Here is a 21,532-nt window from a genome sequence, read left to right as displayed (position 1 = left end):
CATGCCAAACGTTTATTTTCCTCTTTGAAAAAAACACAATTAAAAATTTGTGTAGAATGATTTCAGAGATGAATAATTCGAATTAACCATTTCACAACCATTAAATATCAACATAATATTTTTATATAGCAGTCACGCTCTATGAGAATAGAACGAGACAACATAATAAGGACTCCATATACGATATATTGGTTTGAGAAATAATAATTGTTGACATCAACTAAGGAATCTCTATCTATTAGCGATACTACCGTACTTGGGCAGCAATTTCCAAACCAAATATTGGGGCCAAAGGTTAAACTATACTAATTGGCAAATAAGATACAATATATTAAGACATAACAGTACTTAACTGGTGATTATATACTTAACTGGTGACATACTATGCTATACTAGGTCATAGAACTAATATCATTGAAAAGAAAAATAAATTAGTATGATTTATCATAAGATATTTTTCCGCAGTTAGTTAAATAATAATGGTATGCATAATTATTAAAAAAGGTTGCAAGAAACCATGACATAGGTACCTATAAAAATTACAAATGATAGCGTTATACGTGGCTGACGGTGGTTGCTGTTAAAATGCATTAAATGAATGAATGTGCCAAAGCGTCATTAAAAGAAATAAGTTTTTCAGTGGAGCACATGTAGAAATATTTCTAGAATAATTTATGTTACAAAGCTCTTGAGTCTTGGTGTAAAGTATTTTGTATATTATAACAGCAGGGACTGAACCCTTTCATATATTCGGTACTACTTGTCAACAGTAAATATTTCAAGAATTTTAAGTTCACTTTAAGATTAATTCATTTTAAGATTCAAATTCAAGTTGTGCTTTAATTTTTTTTATTAGAAGATTCTTTTCATATTCGGAACCTTGTATTAAAATTACCATCCGTACGTTTTCTAAGTTACTATCCAGTCCTTAAAAATCTATTATCCATTTTCGGGAGTCGGGACTTAAAGAGTAATAAACTCTCACACAATATGTTATGAATTATGTATCAGACTAATATCTGATACATAATTCATAACATATTGTGTGTTTCGGTTGATTTGCTACCAAGGACAGTATTTAAAATGCATTATAATATTTAAAATACACGCCGTTTTCCGTTGTGGTAATTTGGTATCGAGGAGCGTTTTGCGTGGTAATTGCCTCCCGTATTGATGATGTGGTAATTGCTATTGACTGATGAAAATTGCTTTATTATGCCTCTGTGCTATTCCATTTATTTTAGACCAATCGAAACAGATTAAATTCAGATAGAACAACTAGGATTGATAGTAAATATTTATTTACTATAACGAAACTAGATGGTCCGGAGAACTTCGTGTAGCTTCTCTTCTAATAACCTTCCTTGGACGTCCACGAATATTTCATATATTGTTATACGACAGCCAGCTGCCGCTGGGGATTGGTGGGTTAGCTTTTTTTGGCCCATTTTTTGGTGAAGGTGGACAACTTCTATGTCCACTTGGCAAGAAGTACTAGGCACAAGAATATCTATTCTGGAATCTGGAAACAAATAACATACTTAAAAATTTACATTATGTATTAGCCAAATCGGTTCATCCTTTCGCGAGTTTTAGCGAGAATAACAAAAATCATAATTCATTTTTAGTTAAGTATATAAAATATATTAAATTCATAACTTTAATGAGCTAATGTATATATTATCATTCTCACTTATCGCGATCAAGACAAATCAAATATCTCACTTAGTCATATTACTAGCATAGAGTATCATCTTGAACGGCTTAGTGATAAGGTTTTTACGTGGGAGAGCCATGCTTCGGCACGAATGGGCCGGCTCGACCGGAGAAATACCACGTTCTCACAGAAAACCGGCGTGAAACAGCGCTTGCTCTGTTTTTCGCTGAGTGAGTGAGTTTACCGGAGGCTCAATCCCCTACCCTATTCCCTTCCCTACCTTCCCCTATTCCCTTCCCATCCCTCCCCTCCCCAATTACCCTATTCCCTCTTAAAAGGCCGGCAACGCACCTGCAGCTCTTCTGATGCTGCGAGTGTCCATGGGCGACGGAAGTTGCTTTCCATCAGGTGACCCGTTTGCTCGTTTGCCCCCTTATTTCATAAAAAAAAGGTAAAACAAGACGTCGGTATGCGCTGCTTGTATTAACGCTGAAGCCAAAGATTCATATAAAGGGTGTGTCTTAATAATCTTCCATAATATAGGGGGTACACTTAAATCTCTTAATTATAAAGTTTCGCCCCAATTGCACATGAAATGATACCAATTAATGAGGCACGATAATTCACGTCAGTAGTTTCAGCGAGTTACTAATTACGTCGAAATATATCCTATGAATAAGGTAATAAGTGAATAATGGATCTAATTATGTTTGCTAACACGCTATTCATATCTTATCAACGGATTTGTTAATTTAGGCCTGATTTTAGTATTAACAACATATTATGTAACAACAATGCAAAACTAAACTTTATTTACTCAGGCAATACACTCAATTGACAGACTTACTTCCCGTGGTGTTGGCCTGCCTGTTTCAGTTTTGAATACTTAATATGTGCATTGTGCAATGTGAGCATGTCAAAAAATGTTCATATCGCTGGTTCCAAATTTGAATATGTGCCATTCAAAATTTCCAATTTCGGATGGCACAGGAAGGATGGTAAAGCGAAATTTCTTAAAGGTTAGTTTGGGCGCATAAAGTACTTAAACTTCTTATGCGTCAAAAAAGGGAATTAGTTCATCGACCACTATTGTACATTATTTATTTCCTTTAATGTTCTTAATCCTTTCACCTACATATCGATTCGCGGAAAGGTCAAAGTTTTATCCTAAACTTTGACCTTTTCAAGTTCCAGTGAGTTGACCTTTTCTAGAACATCTTATGATTCTAGCAACATTTCAGTTCAAAACTTTAGTACAGCTATGGTAACATGAGTTAAATAAACTTTGTAAGATATCCTTTTTATGTAGATGGTACAAGTTTAATCTGTTGAGTTAAGAATTGCTTGCAGTCTGGTAACTAATGTAAAGATTTAAAGATGACGACCTTTATGGCTCAATTGGTTGAGTTGTGGCAGCTCAAGCCGGGGGTCGCGGTTTCGAATCCCGCCGACGGAACAAAATGTTTTCAATGTTCCCGGGTCTGGATGTGTATTAAATATGTGTATGATATATAATAAAAATCTTAAATATATGTCTAGTATAAAAATATTACATATATTTCCGTTGTCTGGTACCTGTAACACAAGTCCTTCTGGTACTTAGCACGGGGCCAGACTGACGTGGTGTGAAGCGTCCATAGATATTATTATTATTATTAGATTTTTAAGCTGCATTAACTGCTGATACTTAATACTTGAGTATTATAAATAATGTCTACAGCTCTATAGAGACTTACGCGCGCTGGTGTCCGAGAAAAATGTCTTGAAGGCAACAAGTTATGATTTAGGTGTCCCATATTGCCCTATCGAGTCTTATTTCACATGAAATAACATAGTATGTTCTCAATATCTATCAACCAATATATTGCATAGAGAATCCCACTAGGACTTTCAAAGTACGCCAGTAAAGTAGCAGTTCATTGGGACGCTTCAAATGCTTAAACACGAAAAAAGTTTCCTCAAAATGTAGTTGAACTATGTTATTGTTCACAATAATATTATATACAATACAGGGAGTAAATTGGGGAATACAATAATAGTATTCCCCAATTTACTCCCTGGACAATGCGTCTAGACAAATGATTATTTATACAATATTGGGATCTGTTAAAACTATGCCTCTACGTTCTATTTTTTTCTAAATATACTAATAAATAAAAAAATATGACCCCTTAAAAATCGCAAAAATGAATGCCCCGTACCCCGCCAATCCACCGACCACAAAACAAATTTGAAAGATCTTTTTAAGATAAAATAAAAACGTGGAGGCATAGACTCACTATTCTTGAAGATATTTATAAAAATAATAATTAGATAGGCTCTTTTTTGAAGGAGGAATCAGAGGACTACGTTACCTCGATTTATTGTATCTGTCTCTATCACAATACACGTGCCGGCGCAGGGTGAAGCGTGATGGCAATAGTTTCTTCACTTAAATTCTACTGCACCCGCGTTCCCTCTTGCGATGAATAGATGACCGCGCGAACAAATATGCTGGCAACACCTAATTACAAATATTTTTCGCCTAGCAACTCTATTTCCAGGTAATGAGATTGTCGAAACCAAACTAGTTTGCTCATCATTATTAGTGCGTGCGATTTCATGCATGCCTAAGTGACAACATCACAGATACGCCCATTGTAGGTAGCTATCATTAATAATATTATCTCTTCATACTTCCGTATCTGTTTGTCTAGTCCGTCTCATGTTTACAAGCTTTAGCAAGCTGGAATTAATTGATGCGTAGCAGTCACAGAAATTCTGTTGTCATCAATTATTTTAATAGCTTATTGACAGCTTACTTTACAAATAGGTCCAATATCTTTATTTCAGACCACTATGGTCCATTGGTTAGTAATACAAACTTAAATTTCAAATATGACTTAAAATAAATAGTGTCTAAATCATGCACCTAATTTGAACGATTGGAGCCTGGAGTTAACATTATACCTATATTTACTTTGTTCTTTGTGCTGAAGTACTTTTAATGCGCTGGAACCATAAAGTTTGTCGTGACGAAAATTACTATCCTATGTCCTTTCCCGGGAGAAGAAGTCTTTCCGCACCATTTTTCATCCAAATTGCTTCGGCGGTACAAATGTAACAGACTGATTGACTGAAAACAGAGTAGACAGAGTTGTAGTTAGTAAAGCTATGAATGTTATTTTACTATTTTATAAAGTTAGTATTTCGCGTGTTAAGTTGAACATTGGTGGATGCACATTGCACAGTGCACTTGCTTAAGTTACAATGTCTTAGTGAGAGTAGATTTTGCTTATATTTTCGATCTTAGGAAACAAATAGCAGTATTTTATCTAGATTGATTTGTAAACAGAGACAGTTGAACAAACTCAATAGGATTCCTGACACGACCTAGGTATTGAGAGTAATTGCCTTTTCCTGTCTCCCCAATACCCCAATACGTGCTGAACGCCTACTAATATTCTTTCAGCAGTAGAGTAAACAGTAAACACGCCGACGTGACTATTAACTAGGTTTCGCCAACGACTTTGGTTGTGCGGAAAGATATAAAAGTGACAATTGAAAAGTTTATGAACCTTGTACTGGGGCTACTTAAATAAATCATAGGTGAGGTTAAATGGGGTCTTGATTCGTCAAAGTTCATAATTATTTATGTTTCAATGAGTCTGTCTGTCTAGGTGTTTATTGCCTTCACGCTAAAACCACTGAACAGTACTCTAAGGCGGGATAAGAAATTGGGGAAAAAAGACTTTTAAAAAACGTGACTTTTGGATCGATAAAATAGTATTTTTAAACATCTACTGTTTGCTAAGATGATAAAAATATAATTGCGGTGCACTTTTTTGGTTTGATAAATTGCCTTCAGAATTACTTGTAAGCCTGTTTTTAATGAATAAAACAAAAGGAATAAATAATAAGGATGTTTTACAAAACCTTCAAATAACATTCACGTAAGGTTTTGCACGTTTTCCCAACTTTAGACAATCACAATCAAATTAATATTTAACGAAACTTTTACGAACCTTATTATTTTAACGGCGTGATTTTGTGTTATTCCGAGAAGCCTCCGTCCATGGACATTCGCAATGCTGGAGGAGTTGGACGTGTAAATTTAAATATTTTAAAATTTAGATATCTGCAGGGCAATCGCGTTAGTTTTAAACGTTTCAATTCAGGTTCACATTTGCTTTGGTTGTGGTTCAGTTACGGTTTGGTTCCGCTGCGTCTGAACAAATTTCAGTATCGTGCTAACGTTCCAACCGTAACTCAACCTTAGATGGAACTCGAACGAAGCACAACGTTTGATCTTTAGACAGACATTGCAGCGGACCAATCAGCGCCCTTCTGATTTAATTTTGATTGGCTTAAATATGAACAAATTTTTTCCGATGCGTTAATTGGTCAATTGACAAATTGTTTATTTATATATGGATGAATACGAAACGAGTGAAGTTGTTTAATGTTTTGGTACGTAGGTAGTTATGAAATAATGAATGTTACTTGGAGTTTTTAATTTACGTAGGTGAATTCATAATATTGTTTTACTATATTTTACATCGCCATACTTTAAGTGTTGAATAGTGACTTATGAGTTGTGACTTGTGACAAAAGTTTTTGTGGCGCGGAAAACATTTACGTAAAGTAGTAAGTAATGTCAAAATTCAATTCGATTTTTAACAAACTCAAATAGTCCGTAGTGTTATTTTACAGCTTTGAAGTAAAACATAAGCTTATATTATAATTTGATTATAGCTTATGTTATATTTTTCCATCGATTTTCGTCAATTTAACACACCAAAATAAGAAACATTTCAGAAACGTGCGAGTAGAAGTAGCATTGTATCAACTTTTTGTTTTGACAGCGTTTGCGCTTGGGCTGAGGTTCAGTAACGTCTCAACTAGCTGTCAAAACGTTAGTGCGATACCGGATCGTACCAAAAGTCTATCAACGTCCGAGTTTCATTTGCGCTTCAGTTGAAAAAATTTAGCGCGATTGCCCTGCAGGTTACCTCTCCCATTTGGTAAAATACAACATGAGTTGTTTCACGCCTGTTTTTGTGTGTCTCCAGTACATAGGTATGAATATATTTTTCGGAGTAGATAGAAAAGCGGGTACTTAGATATCTATTTCCTATTTTTACTATCCTTGTAGACTAGGTACAGTCTTAGGTCTCTATGTAGTGAGTTCTGTAGCTTATTCGAGTTATGATGGTTATTATTACTGGATGATGAAAATTGTCCTCCGTTTATCGCATGGGAACGTACATTTTTCTGGGATAAAAAGTATCTTATGTCCTTTCCCGGGACTCAAAATATCTCCAATCTCCATACAAAATTTTCTACAAAATCAGTTCAGCGATTTTGGGGGTAACAGTCAGACAAAAATACTTTCGCATTTATAATATTGAGTATGGATGTTGTCCAAGACATCCATGCTGCATTTGCTATGAAATTGCGTGTGAACCATATCCATCATAAACCAGTTTAGTAACTTTACTCTAAGTTATAACCAAAAGCAAATTGACTGCAGATTTTACCTATATTTTTATGTTTACGTAGATCTTATATATCTTTGACTCGATATCCACGAGTAACGTCTCTGTAGAATCGATATTCCGTAATAGGATCCCGGGGGAGGACATCGAACGCAATACCCAAATTACATTAAATAAGTACTTGTATATTCTGTAATAAGACATATTTAAGGATCAAGTCAAGAAAAAGAATGAGCAAAATATGACTCCGTTACGTTGTGTTGCCGCAGGGGCGGCTCAGTGTTCCGAATACAAATAAAAAATTATACAAATTAAATTAAGCCAGATATTTTGGAAAGTCAAAATATACGACACCGCCATTGATTTAAATATATCCCGCCGGAAAGAAACGTTTTAGACTGATATTTTAGTATAATTATGTTTAAAACTTAGTGCGTTGATTTGTCGGACGTAGAGTTTTGACGGTGCGAAAGATATGAAATGGGAGGACAAATGTCGCGTTGTTCTGTCGTCGTATTGTGTTGACGTGCGTCACCACAACTCAGCTGCTGTGTGGCATTACAGCTGTACTAGTAGTGTAGTACTAGTGTCTAGTAGTACAGCGCGTTATTGTGCTCCGAGTTCCGACGACATAGCTAACCACATAGCGCCAAAGCTTTTTTTTTATGAAATAAGGGGGCAAACGAGCAAACGGGTCACCTGATGGAAAGCAATTTCCATCGCCCATGGACACTCGCAGCATCAGAAGAGCTGCAAGTGCGTTGCCGACCTTTTAGGAGGGAATAGAGTAATAGGGGAGGGTCGGGAAGGGAATAGTTGAGGGTAGGGAAGGGAATAGGGTAGGGGTTAGGGGATTGGGCCTCCGGTAAACTCACTCACTCGGCGAAACACAGCGCAAGCGCTGTTTCACGCCGGTTTTCTGTGAGAACGTGGTATTTATCCGGTCGAGCCGGCCCATTCGTGCCGAAGGATGGCTCTCCCATATTTGCTTTGTGGATTGTTGCTTATGTGTACTAGTATATAATCAAAGGTGTACTAATAAAAGAATTCCCATTAAATTGTTGAATATATTATAATACTAGATGACGCGCGCAACTCCTTTGTGCCAAAATCCGTTTATCGCGCGGGACCCGCGGTAAATTTATGATAAAAAGTATCATATTATTATATCCTTTCCCGGGACTCAGAATATCTCCATACCAAATTTCAATAAAATCAGTTCAGTGGTTTGGGCGTAAAGGGGTAGCAGACCGACACACAGACACACTTTCGCATTTATAATATAATAGATGTCCCGCGCGGCTTCGCCCGCGTAAATTAGGAATTTTACGGAAACCGTACATTTTCTCATAAAAAATAGCTCTTATGTCCCTACTCCCTTCACTCTATATCTGTGCCGAATATTTCCATAAAAATTGCTCCAGTAGTTCGTAATTTCTAATATTTCCCCCGTTTTTCCCACATTTTCCTGAGTTTCTTCGGTCGTATTAGTCTTAGCGTGATAATATATAGCCTATAGTCTTAGTCGATAAATTAGCTATCTAACACTGAAATAAGTTTTTAAATCGGACCAGTAGTTCCTGAGATTAGCGCGTTCAAGCAAGCATACTCTTCAGGTTTATTATTAATTGTAGATTTTTTTCAATTATCGCTTGACAAACTCGAGTGTCGATCTAAAAGACTATGAAAAGTACCAATAACAGGGTCATTATAGGCTCATAAGTCATAACCATGGGATGATGTATGGTATAATATGGTAGTGATGATGATGATGATGATGAATGTAATTTGATTAGTAGCATATGCTTTCCATTCTTAAAACAACGCCGAAACTCCCAAACTTGTATCTATAAAGAATCAGAAGTTCTCTCAGCACCTTCCGAACCACGGTATACCAGGTATACCTCGGTGCAAAATCTTACTTGTTGGTAGCATGTGCTTAGAATACTTACCTTATTGGGATGATACCCTATACACCAAAAAAAAAATTTGAAAATCGGTTAACAAACGGCGGAGTAATCGTTGAACATAAGAAAACGAATATAAGAAAACGAACATAACAACTCCATTTTGAAAGTCGGTTAAAATTGTAGCCTATGTGTTATTCTGATGTATAAGGTATATTATTGTAAAGTTTCATTAAAATCCGTTAAGTAGTTTTTGCGTAAAAGAGTAACAAACATCCATACATCCACACATCCATACATCCAAACAAACTAAGTAATTATGGATTTTGTGATACGGTAAGTGATAATGATGAAAGCGACAATGTATGTCATTACAATCGGTAAACATAAAGGAACACGTACTTAATTAGGACATAATAATATGGTATTGTACGACTGTGATATAATTTCCTTTATCGAATCATCTACACGGTGATAAGGATTATTTTTCCGACCCAAATATCGACCAATAGAATTGCACTATTCGACGTCACGTGGTGCAACCTACATGGTATTATACTGATTATTTTTCCGACCCAAATATCGACCAATAGAATTGCACCATTCGACGTCACGTGGTACAACCTACATGGTATTATACTGATAATTTTTTGACAATTTTCTCTGGTAGTTGCTATATATAAAAAACAAATTCTAATTCTATTGGCCGACATTTGGGACGGAAAAATAATCCCCCGAATACCACACGAGCTTCAAAATTATCTGGCATTTCCCTCAAGGTTCCCTGCAAACAAATAAAGTCGTCAAGTTTTTCAGGTTAAAACTGACTCCTTCATTTGTTTGCAACGAACCTATCGGGAAATACCCGATAATTTTGAAGCTCTTGTGGTATTATAAGTGAAAATTACCCACAGACTTATTATGAGTTATTACTCTGCATCATTCTAATGGGCATTGCTTAAAATACCACACAAGAAAAAAAGTAAGAATTAATAGGCATCTAATATCTTCAGTTTATATCACCAAATACCAAAACAGTGCACGACCCTAAATCGCAGTATCGAAGTTTCTGAAATTGACGCGATAATATTATATTATACCACCTCCCTCGATCAGAAGATCCTTCCATTTTCCAAAGAGGCTCCTATAAATATGCCACAAATTCTAATCCATGTCAGCTAATCTAATAACATTACAGAGTGATATTTTAATAGAAAACCGGTTGCATACGTCTCGGGGGTAATTTTGCATGAGTTGTAGGTATTGAATTTTTCCGCCCGCCCCCAATTGCAGTAACATGTTGAAGTGTTTACACTATTCCTTATTGATTTATAAATCTCTCTAATCGTATTTGATCATTGCATAGTCCCTGTTTAAATAGCAAGGAACTTATCTAATTTCAAGTTTATGGAAGTTGTAATTATTATAATCAAAGACATTAGAAATCGGTCGCGAGCGAAACGATTGAAAACAAACGGGATACGACTCATACGTGTGACTAGAATTATAGAGACCCTGACCTATAAATAGCAAATATTATATCAATTCCACTCGCCTGGAAATTCTATATATAGGCGGCGTGCACGGGGCTGATAAGGAGATCGTCAAAATGTTATTTTACACGACATTAACCGGCGTACGAGATTAGTGGGGGGTGGTTATTGAAAAATAATGTCCTCGATATGAGGCTGTGGTGTCATACACTACGACTAGAGAAGTGGACCTTAAGTCTAAGAAATAAATACTGAAGAAAAGCCTTTTGAGTGAGACAGCTTGAAATTGGTTTACCTAACTTTGCCAGGAATAGGGTATGGATTTCTTTGGCATCCAAGTTTTTGAAACATACTAAGCCGTTTAGGGCAATATCAAAATTCATAGATTTGACACGTAAAATGTATGAATTTTGGTCCGGTTTTATAGACTGTTTATTTTAAACAGAGTCTATGAAACCGGATCAAAGGAACAGGCTGTGCATATGTTGCATTTATATAGTATATTTATATACAGCATGTGAGCGGCGGCCTTGCCCCGCCCCGCACAGGCATGCAGTATTTACTCTTGTCCATAAAAACATACTACGTTCTCCAACATTATTAGTCATATTATAGAGGTACTATACCACCCCCTACTTTACCTGCTATAACGCGGAAACTACTTACCATACTATCCCTCGAACATTCTTGTAGAGCCTAGCCAGCAGCTTTTTGTTCAAAGGCGAGTATAATGTACTTTTTAAGTATGTGATGTCTATTTTTTTCTGGTCTATCAAATACTATTTATCTTGATATAGACTAGCTTATGGCCTTCCCAAAATGTTTTCTATCACATTTTATCTAAATCTTTTGAGTGGTTAAGTCATTTCTGTTAAGTAAACTGTCGCATTTAAGGATTATTAAGGATTTGACCGACATTACCGAATATGTGTGTTACTAGGTGTAACCTAACTACAAATCTAGGCAAAACTTTAGGTCTAGAATCTAGATTAAAACATTATGCGTGACATGGATTAGTTTTTTATGGCGCTGGTACCTTAATTTAAGCATGTTGACATGCTAAAATTGGTCAGCAGAAAATTTATTAGTTTAGTTTAGTCAATTAAAAATCAGGTTCTAACAAAACTGCCTATTTAAAATTAACATTTACTTAGGTATTTTATATCACTACTTAGTTCCTTTCAAAGTAAATACACTATAAAATATTAAGAGTATACGTAGAAGTATTTATTAGAAGTATTTATTAGGTAAGCCTGATGATCATGATAGACAGACGGACAACAAAATAAATCGCTAAAGACTCGCCAAATATTAAACTATAGAGAAGAGACCTATTACTCTCTACGTTACCAGTAAAATTAAGTTAAAGAATATAGTTTTCTTTGTGTTAGATACATTCTACACTATCCACAGGTGTTTGTAAACAAAAATACAAACAAGTTACACAAGTGCTCAACTAATTATGTCATTCATCATACAACCGTCACATTCACTATTGCGACACGTGGCACTCTCGCTCTTATGTCTATGGTCATAAGGTCGGTGTACTGGAACCATTTAGATGTATGTTTATCGTCTTCTGATTGCCTATCGAAGGAATGAGGTTGACAAGTGATCTTATCTAAAGGCTTTACGTTCAAGTTATAGGTTAACAATTCGAACGTAAAAATCAATGTTTGTTTATGGTTCTTGCATTATCCGTACTAATAATATTGTGAATATATCTGTTTGTTTGTCTTTTGACTTATCTCTATCTTACCCCGTAACTCATTTACACTTAAACTGTTAAACAGACTTTTCCCTTTTCAAAAAATAATTTCAATTATTTCGTTTAAAAGTATTTTGTCCCAAAAAAAACATATAAGTACCAATATTATGTACTTTGCATTTACAAGACATATTATAGTTTCGAGTAAGTATGTTAGGAGGAAATTTTAGTAAAATATCTTCATAATAAACCTCCAAGGATTAAGAATTAGGGCTACATCAGAATTTCTCAGAAGGCTTGTGCGGTGTGCCTATCCTATCACATTAACTATTCACTCTACTAGTTTTTCTTGTTTCGCTTTCTAACATTTTAACATGTTCTTGTATGGAACGTCAACAACAGACAGACAGACAGACACAATGCAAAATTGTATCTATCTTTCTGTCTGTCTATCTGTTACCTCTGCAGGCTAAAACCACTGAACCGAATTTGACGAGAGTTGGCAAGAAGATTCTTGGTGTCCTAGAAAAGGCGTAGGATAGTTTTACTTGCACAGAAATGAGGTTTTAAGCCACTTTTGGTGCAACGGAGTTGGGGCGCTACCTAGTTACGTATATTTTGGAGCTTAGAATATAACAAACTATTAGAACAAAATATTAGAAATATTTCATTTGAATGTACAACGTATTATTATCTATTCTGTGGTATTGGTACTGACCTTTAATATTTTTTTACATTCCTTGTCATAGTAAAGTTATATATTTATGTATGTTAAACAAGTGCAGTTGCCAATTCATACATACAACTATGTTGCTAATATTATTATGTGCGATTAACGATACACAATAATTGTTCGAAGGTAGGTTACTGTTACTGTTAGGTAGGTAACATTTGATTTTAAGTATTTATTAGCTAAGCAATAGTTGTTCACACAGCTAATTTTTCGGTCGGTTCGGGCTCGGAGCATTGCAATGATCGTTCGTTTCATGTCGCACTGCCTTGTCAATAAAAGAAATCTATGAACTTTTTTGAATGACAGAATATAATTGCGTAAACCCTATTTAGTATTTAATGTATGCTATAAATCGACCTCCAACAAGGTGGGACGACGATCTCCGCTTAGTTGCAGGCCCATGTTCGGTCATCTTGGCGTTCATTGAGAGAGGCCTATGTCCAGCAGTGGACGACTATAGGCTGATATGATGATGATGAATGCTATAAATTACAATAAAAATACTTCAGTTAACTTAAAAAAAGATACGTTATCACTTATCAGTTATTTTTATTTCATTGTAAGTATATCAATTGGACGATTTCATCATATTTATTTTTGTTAACCTTAATAGTGTTCATAATTGTCTTATTTATTATTGTTATATTTAATTGTACATCCTCAACAACAAAAAGATTATAAACATAATACTCTGTTTTATCAATTCTTAGTCTATTTATGATGTTTCTTAGGATAAACCCAGTAAGAAATGGAGCGTGTTGTTTTGTCAATTGAGTCATCCTATAAAGAGTTTGGGTTACGAACAGAGAAAGCACTAAACTTGAAACTACTCTTGATGTTACTTGATTCTAACACTTCGAATGTCTTTTCGAACGCAGGTAGCATACAGTAATTTACAAATATTCTTATCTATTCGAATTACAAGAGTTGTGCTCTTTTTCTTTCTCACTCGGTGGAACTAGAGCGTTGTTTCACGTAGGTTTTCTGCGAGACCATGGTGTTCATTCAACTGGCCTATTCCTGCCGAAGTATGGTTCTAGAATCTAGAACTTCAAATACTATGGTAAACAAAGAGCTTTGTTGATGAATTCGTGATAACCTCTACACCTCACGCGAGCTCTTGTATTGTGTAGTTGTACAGAATAATGGCTTTTAACCATGTAGCATGTACACTGTACAGTCAACTCGAAACTGCTTAATTTAGATATTAAAGTTTTAAAAACAATTTTTTACTAAACTTATATCTAATACTAGTAACTAGACTAATGATACCATAACTCTAAGAACAATTGGCTAGTGCCTTTAAATGTCATTTTAGTCCTTTTCGTTTTGCAACTATTTCACATCATGCAACTTGCCTCTACAGCTTGCATTACTAGTTCTAAAGTAAGAAACATTTCAATCAGGCAACATTGTAAGAGGTCGGTGTTACTGTACAGCCGCGGTCACCACAGCTTAACACGTTTGGACCTTATTTTATAGCAATAAGATCGATATAAGGGTATTTAAATATTCATTAGTTGTAGGAAACGTCCCGTGCGTTGGGTAATGATTGCCAGTTTGCAGCTGATTGATTCTCCACTGACATAATAACAGGTGTTAGCGGTCACAGGTGGCGGGTCAGAGTACGAGGAATGTATGTGTTATGTAAAAGATGTAATTATATATTTGTATATTCGGTAAATTTAAAATAATATAGAAGAAGGAGGTAATGTGCCCCCCCACTTTGTTTATCAAGTATTATTTAAAAAATATAGGAGTCAGAAACCTAAAAAATACATTATGGGACTTCATATTCATTTGTTTAGACATGTCTTATTAGGGAATAAATAAAACTCGTGCAGGATAATCGAAAGTTTTAATTATTCTTAATCAATCACATTTGCTATTTTGAGATCAAGTGATGGTAATGTGACCCCCCGGGGATGTCACATTAAATATATTGCATAAGTGAAACTTAACGGCAAAAATCACAAATGTAATAGTCACCTTTGGAGCCTCCACAGTCTACATAGCCCATTAGTGAAACATTTGATACTGTGCCCATGGCTCTACAACTATCTTATTAATAAAATCACACACACTTAAAAGTTTCACCGGTCGCAAGTTTAAACTCGATCAAATGACAATCGAACTTGACAGCCTCTGTTGGATTTGTATGGTGCTAAATTAGTAGCATGCCGCGAGCATCCCGTTCCACCAAAATTATACTGGATAGCGTTGTTAAAACATTAAAATATTGAAGGGGGGCAATATTATATATGCAGGGGCAATACTACCTTTTCCCTGTACCTAATACAAATTTAGATTTAATTTCAGCAAGTAAGGTTATTGTTTGTCTAAATGTAATGATTTTCCAATAATTTTGGCTAGTTGCCTACGCTTATTATCATGGAAGTTCAAATACAAAGAAATACATGTAACCTACTTTAACTAGTTATGACCAAGTATTATAACTTTAAAAAAGAGAAAGCCAACTTAATTTTAGGATGTACGGCCTTTACATAAAAACAAAAAAATAGAGACAAAAAAATCGGCCAAGTGCGAGTCGGGCTCGCACACGAAGGCTTCCGTACCGTTACAGGGCAAAAATAGGCCAAAACTTGTGTTTTTTGGATGGAAGCGGCTTCCATACAAAAAACACTTTTTAATTTTTTATTTTATTTTATTATTATTATTAAATATTAAAGTAGGTATACATATAATTTTTCACAAGGTAGTTTACCTTGTGAAAAATTCACATGCCTACCTGTTACCATTATTGATATAGAGCAAAAAATGTCGAAAAAATAACGTTTGTTGTATGGGAGGCCGCCTTAAGGGGGCGAATAACCCTAAAGTGTCGATTTTATAATTCATTTTTATACTTTAAAATAAGCCCCGAATTGTTTCATTTTCTAAAATAAGATACTACATTATATTTCCGAGAATTCGATCTGAGCAAAAACACGATATCTTAAATTTTTCTCGATAGAAAAAAATCACAAAGATGCATCTAATCTAATTTTCACAAATTTTTCATTTATTGCCATAACCGTGCATTGAACTAAGTTAATATTTTAACACATTGTATAAAATTCTATCATTGAGAGATCGACCTAGCGGATTTTTAAAATGTTGTATATTTATCGAGTTATTGAGAAAAAACTAATTTGGCGATGAATTCACGTCGTCCTTTTTCACCTGGCATATGAAAGACGGGCGTGAGTGTGAAGAGAGAAGGACGATGTTTGATTTTTTGGGTTAGTCGCCCTCTTAAATATTTAATTTATTTTGTTTTTAATATTTATTGTTATAGCGGCAACAGAAATACATAACCTGTGAAAATTTCAACTCTCTAGCTATTACCGTTCTTGAGTTACAGCCTGGTGACAAACGGACAGACGGACAGACAAACATCTAAGTCTCAGTAATAGGGTCTCGTTTTTACCCTTAGGGGACGGAATCCTAAAATATTGTTTGATGTTACATTATTATTTTGAAGTTTAAATTAAGTTACATTATTATTTTGAAGTTTAAATTAAGTACTTCTGTCGTTGCCTGTACATTGAATAAAGGCGTCAATAATTTACAATTCGGTTGTGTTCGATATTGTTCTTTTAAATCCCTTCTAATCAAAACAGATAGTATTTCTTTAAAAGGGAAACCACTGATTTCCGGGACAACAACTCTTGCTTTCATTTTATCAATGAAAAGTATTTTTACAGCGTAAATGTATGTCTTTGTATAATATTCCTCAGTACAATTCTTTTGGTTTACATTAACTTATTATTTATTAAAAAAAACATTAATTTATTTCAAAAACTTGTAATATTATGTAGATTGCTGATAATAACAGCATATCAGACTTTATAGCGCCCTTCCGACATGAAAATGATTTCTCCTTGATCTATAGATCCTTGTCAATTGAATACAAAATTAAACCTTGTCAGGTCCACATTTTCTTACAATTGTTGACAAGTTAATTTGCGTTTCAGTGTTGCTGTCAGTAACGTGTTTACTCTACACAAAGAAACAATATTATTTAGCGGCGTTTAAACTCGCCTCAGAGCTAAGGACACATGACCTAAACGAAAATTCGTAAGACGAAGAAAAATAAACCGCCGCGCCGGCGTTAGTTAGCCTACTTAAATTACCGGGCGGCAAAAATGTTGCCTGCTTTTGCTGCTTCGTTTGTACTTCCGCTGCCGCTGGGACAAGCCAGTCGTACTGTTAGCGCGCGTTCAGACGTGCGCGTTTTCTGCGCGTTTTCTACTCGCGCGGATTCATCATTCATAGCAATTTCACCTGTGCTGAATCCGCGCGAGCAAAAAACGCGCACGTCTGAACGCGCGCTTATAGTTATGAACGGATAGTGCGCTTGTTAGGGAAATAAATTGATAAGGAAGGGATACCGGGATCCCGCATGCATTTTGCGGGACTAATCCCGGTTGAAAATTTTGCGGGATCCCGCGGGATTGGCGGGATTATAAAGAAGCGTGATTCATACGTGTAACTCTGCAGGCGGAGGTGCGTGAACTGGCTACTAGTAGTCCACTAAACAATTATTTACCTTCAATTCACTTTTAATGACAACTGTACCAACCAGCGTGGAAGCTGAGCTAACTTTTTCAGCTGCTGGCTACCTAGTGTGGAATATCAGGAGCCGTTTGGCAGACGACACAAAATTAATACCTTAACTTTTTTAACATACTTTTATAAGTTTGGACTGTATAGCGGACTCTTTGAGTTCAATTTCATATCTATATTTCGAAAAAAAAAAAACTTAATCCAGCGGGATTGTGATGGTTCAATCCCGCAAATACCGGGATTGAAATTATCTTGCGGGATTGCATTCCCTAGCTGTTGTGCATATGCATGATTAATTATTATGCATATGCAGGTTTCAATGAAACCGGCCACCGTTACCTAAACAGGTGTGGAATTGAAATTATTGGTTCAATTCTTCTTCATTTTTGGACCAGACATTAAAGACCAGTATTTGATTTTTCTCTGTCTACTGTCTAGGGGCCAGAAAGACCACAATATGGAAATGTTGCAACGTAATTCGGTCCCACGCTCGAAGGCACTTGCTTCAAATAGCTGCTGTAATAGACATCACTCGACCTGGTCCAGTTGTCCAGCGTGGGCTTACACCTTGACATTCAAACCACTACGCCATAATTATACTACAACCAAGAACAATCTCTATTACCGTGAAGTAAAGTTCAATTTCGGACGCGCTGTATAAACCACCTGCTGATAAAGAAAATTAAACCTTAACTTAAAAAAATTAGGGTTGATTTTACATTGGGTTCTCGCATCCGGGTGCAAACAAAGCGTCTGACATTTGCATTGATGTCCAGTTGCGTTGTGTACACAATCGATCACTTAATTGAGAAGTTAATGATCCAACTTAACTATAGAAAATCTGGATGTAGTAAAGATATGCTTCGGCTCGTATGGCTCGACCGCATAGAAAGCACTGACCGAAAACTGATGTAGAGTAGTGCTTACTTTGAAGAGTGAGTGAGGTTACCGGAGCGCCAAGGTTGCTAGGGATTTTGGAAACAAACGCCTGTAGCCAAGTTGCACTATTTCTATAGTTATTGATTAAAATGTAGGATTTGACCAAAGGCATCATTAGCACCGTCTTACTTGGAGTAATTCCATACACTGATTTCTAAATTGCTATCAAAATTGTCAAATGCAACTTAACTAATAGGTTCTATAACTTGAATTTATTCAACAGAGGACATCCTCTGTTGAAAATTTGCTTTATGTGCGTATTCCTCCTCTGCTCTTTTTCATGACATCCCTTAAGGCAGTTTAAAATATATAATGTACATAATATTATAATGACAGTGGGCAGGTAATTCCGCCCACAATAACCCAGTGACCCGATCGACCGCGTCCTTATTAATATTTATCACCTTATATCCATACTAATATTATAAATGCGAAAGTATCTCTGTCTGTCTGTCTGTCTGTCTGTCTGTCTGTCTTGCTTTCACGCCAAAACTACTGAACCGATTGCAATGAAATTTTGTATACAGTTATTCTAGAGTCTGAGAAAGGACATAGGCTACATTTTGATGTGGGAAAATATCTTATTTCCATGAAAATTTCGATGAAAATGAATTCGCATTGCGCGTGGCCAGCGCTCATCCCGGGGGTCCTGGGTTCGAGTCCCGCAGGCGGAACAAAATTTTTCAATTTTCCTGGGTCTTGGATGTGTATTAAAATAAAATTTCAAAAATCTTAAACATATTTTATGTATAATATTATAAAAAATCCAGAAATATATCGATGGAATGAACATTTTAGTTCTAATACGATTCAACAGATGGCGTTTTATTTTTTACTTTATTGTAACATAGAACTAATCATACTTATTAGTTAGTATGTTTTTGTTTATAGTTTTTAATACGTTAGAATATGATGTTTAATCCATACTAATATTATAAATGCGAAAGTATCTCTGTCTGTCTGTCTGTCTTGCTTTCACGCCAAAACTACTGAACCGATTGCAATGAAATTTTGTATACAGTTATTCTAGAGTCTGAGAAAGGACATAGGCTACATTTTGATGTGGGAAAATATCTTATTTCCATTAAAATTTCGATGAAAATGAATTCGCATTGCGCGTGGCCAGCGCTCATCCCGGGGGTCCTGGGTTCGAGTCCCGCAGGCGGAACAAAAAGTTTTCAATTTTCCTGGGTCTTGGATGTGTATTAAAATAAAATTTCAAAAATCTTAAACATATTTTATGTATAATATTATAAAAAATCCAGAAATATATCGATGGAATGAACATTTTAGTTCTAATACGATTCAACAGATGGCGTTTTATTTTTTACTTTATTGTAACATAGAACTAATCATACTTATTAGTTAGTATGTTTTTGTTTATAGTTTTTAATACGTTAGAATATTATCTATACTAATATTATAAATGCGAAAGTATCTCTGTCTGTCTGTCTGTCTGTCTCGCTTTCACGCCAAAACTACTGAACCGATAGTAATGAAATTTTGTACACAGATAGTCTAAAGCCTGAGAAAGGACATAGGCTACTTTTAAACTGGAAAAAGGGGTTGTAAGGGGGTGAAAATGCGTAAATTTGGTCAAATTAACTTAGTTCCAAAAACTTAAAACAGATGGCGCCAAGAATCCCCTAGATCGCGCTATTGCTTGCTCATACGTATTTCTATAAGAGGTGGTACCATATTGAGCTAAATTTTTCGATTCTTTCGATTGTTATACACGTTATTAACCAATAACTCACCTACCAACTTAGACATCAAATTCAAAAACAACAGCGCCAAAACTACTGAACCGATTGTAATGAAATTTTGTACACAGATAGTCTAAAGCTTGAGAAAGGACATAGGCTACTTTTATAGGGGTGAAAATGCGTAAATTTGGTTAAATTAACTTAGTTCCAAAAAACTCAAAACAGATGGCGCCAAGAGTCCCCTAGATCGCGCTATTGCTTGCTCATGCGTATTTCTATAAGAGGTGGTACCATGTTGAGGTAGGTTTTACGATTCTTTCGATTGTTATACACGTTAATATTAACTAACTAGCTGTTGCCCGCGACTTCGTCCGCGTGGTCTTTAGTTTATAGCGCGCGGTGTCAACAAAATTTGTGTCAAATTTAAAAACTTTTAAAAAGTTTTTAAATTTGACACAAATTTTGGTAAGTGGTAAGTGGTACCCCTCTTAGGGCCGCGTTACACCGGAATGGCAGCGCTGAAAGTGCTCGCCTCGCCGCTGCCATTCCGGTGTAGCGCGGCCCTTAATTAATCAAAATACCCAAAAACAGCTGTGCAGTGTGCACATAATCTATACTAATATTATAAATGCGAAAGTATCTTTGTCTGTCTGTCTGTCTGTCAGTCTCGCTTTCACGCCAAACGCCAAAAGTATCTCTGTCTGTCTGTCTGTCTGTCAGTCTCGCTTTCACGCCAAACGCCAAAACTACCGAACCGATGGTAATGAAATTTTGTATACAGATAGTCTAAAGCCTGAGAAAGGACATAGGCTACTTTTTTTACTGGAAAAAAGGGTTGTAAGGGGGTGAAAATGCGTAAATTTGTTCAAATTAAGTTAGTTCCAACAATTCATAATAGATGGCGCCGTGCGTCTTCTACATCGCGCTGACGCTTGCTCAAAAGTCTTCCTATAAGACGTGGTATCATCTTACATTTTAGTTTCGATTTTTTTCGATTGTTATATCTATTCTACGGTATTAAATAACTCAGTACTTTATCTGTGCAGTGACGTAACCTTAAATCTATCAATGATAAATAGTTTATGGGTAAAGTTGTGTAATCGGAGGGCTAAATAAGCTTTAAAATTTGGCATAAAATATAAAGTTTAATATAAAAAAATGAAATACTTATTGTGTGCACACTGCACAGCTGTATTGATTTAAGGGGTACCAGGGTTTTTTTATAAAAGCTTTTGACACCAATTTTGTTGACATCGCGCGCTATAAAGTACTATAAACTGAAGTCCACGCGGACGAAGTCGCGGGCAACAGCTAGTAATCGATATGCGGTCATCATTATCATT

At 35.7% G+C, this 21,532-nt stretch overlaps 1 protein-coding gene and 1 long non-coding RNA gene across 4 annotated transcripts in view; one reads left to right on the top strand and one right to left on the bottom strand.

Annotated features, from left to right (window-relative positions):
• Nucleotides 1–21,532, top strand: part of LOC121727236 (terminal nucleotidyltransferase 5C) — a 225,194-nt gene that overhangs the window by 138,039 nt on the left and 65,623 nt on the right. The gene's annotated exons all lie outside the window — the stretch shown is intronic.
• On the bottom strand, nt 1,451–20,545 carry LOC121727240. The gene is made up of 3 exons (XR_006035634.1): nt 20,535–20,545; nt 12,571–12,581; nt 1,451–1,522 (listed from the first exon to the last, which is right to left on the bottom strand). It is a non-coding gene; the product is annotated as an uncharacterized LOC121727240 (long non-coding RNA).

Source organism: Aricia agestis, chromosome 5 (assembly GCF_905147365.1).
Source record: "Aricia agestis chromosome 5, ilAriAges1.1, whole genome shotgun sequence".
Classification (NCBI taxonomy): domain Eukaryota; kingdom Metazoa; phylum Arthropoda; class Insecta; order Lepidoptera; family Lycaenidae; genus Aricia; species Aricia agestis.
This window is presented reverse-complemented; position numbering and strand designations above follow the sequence as displayed.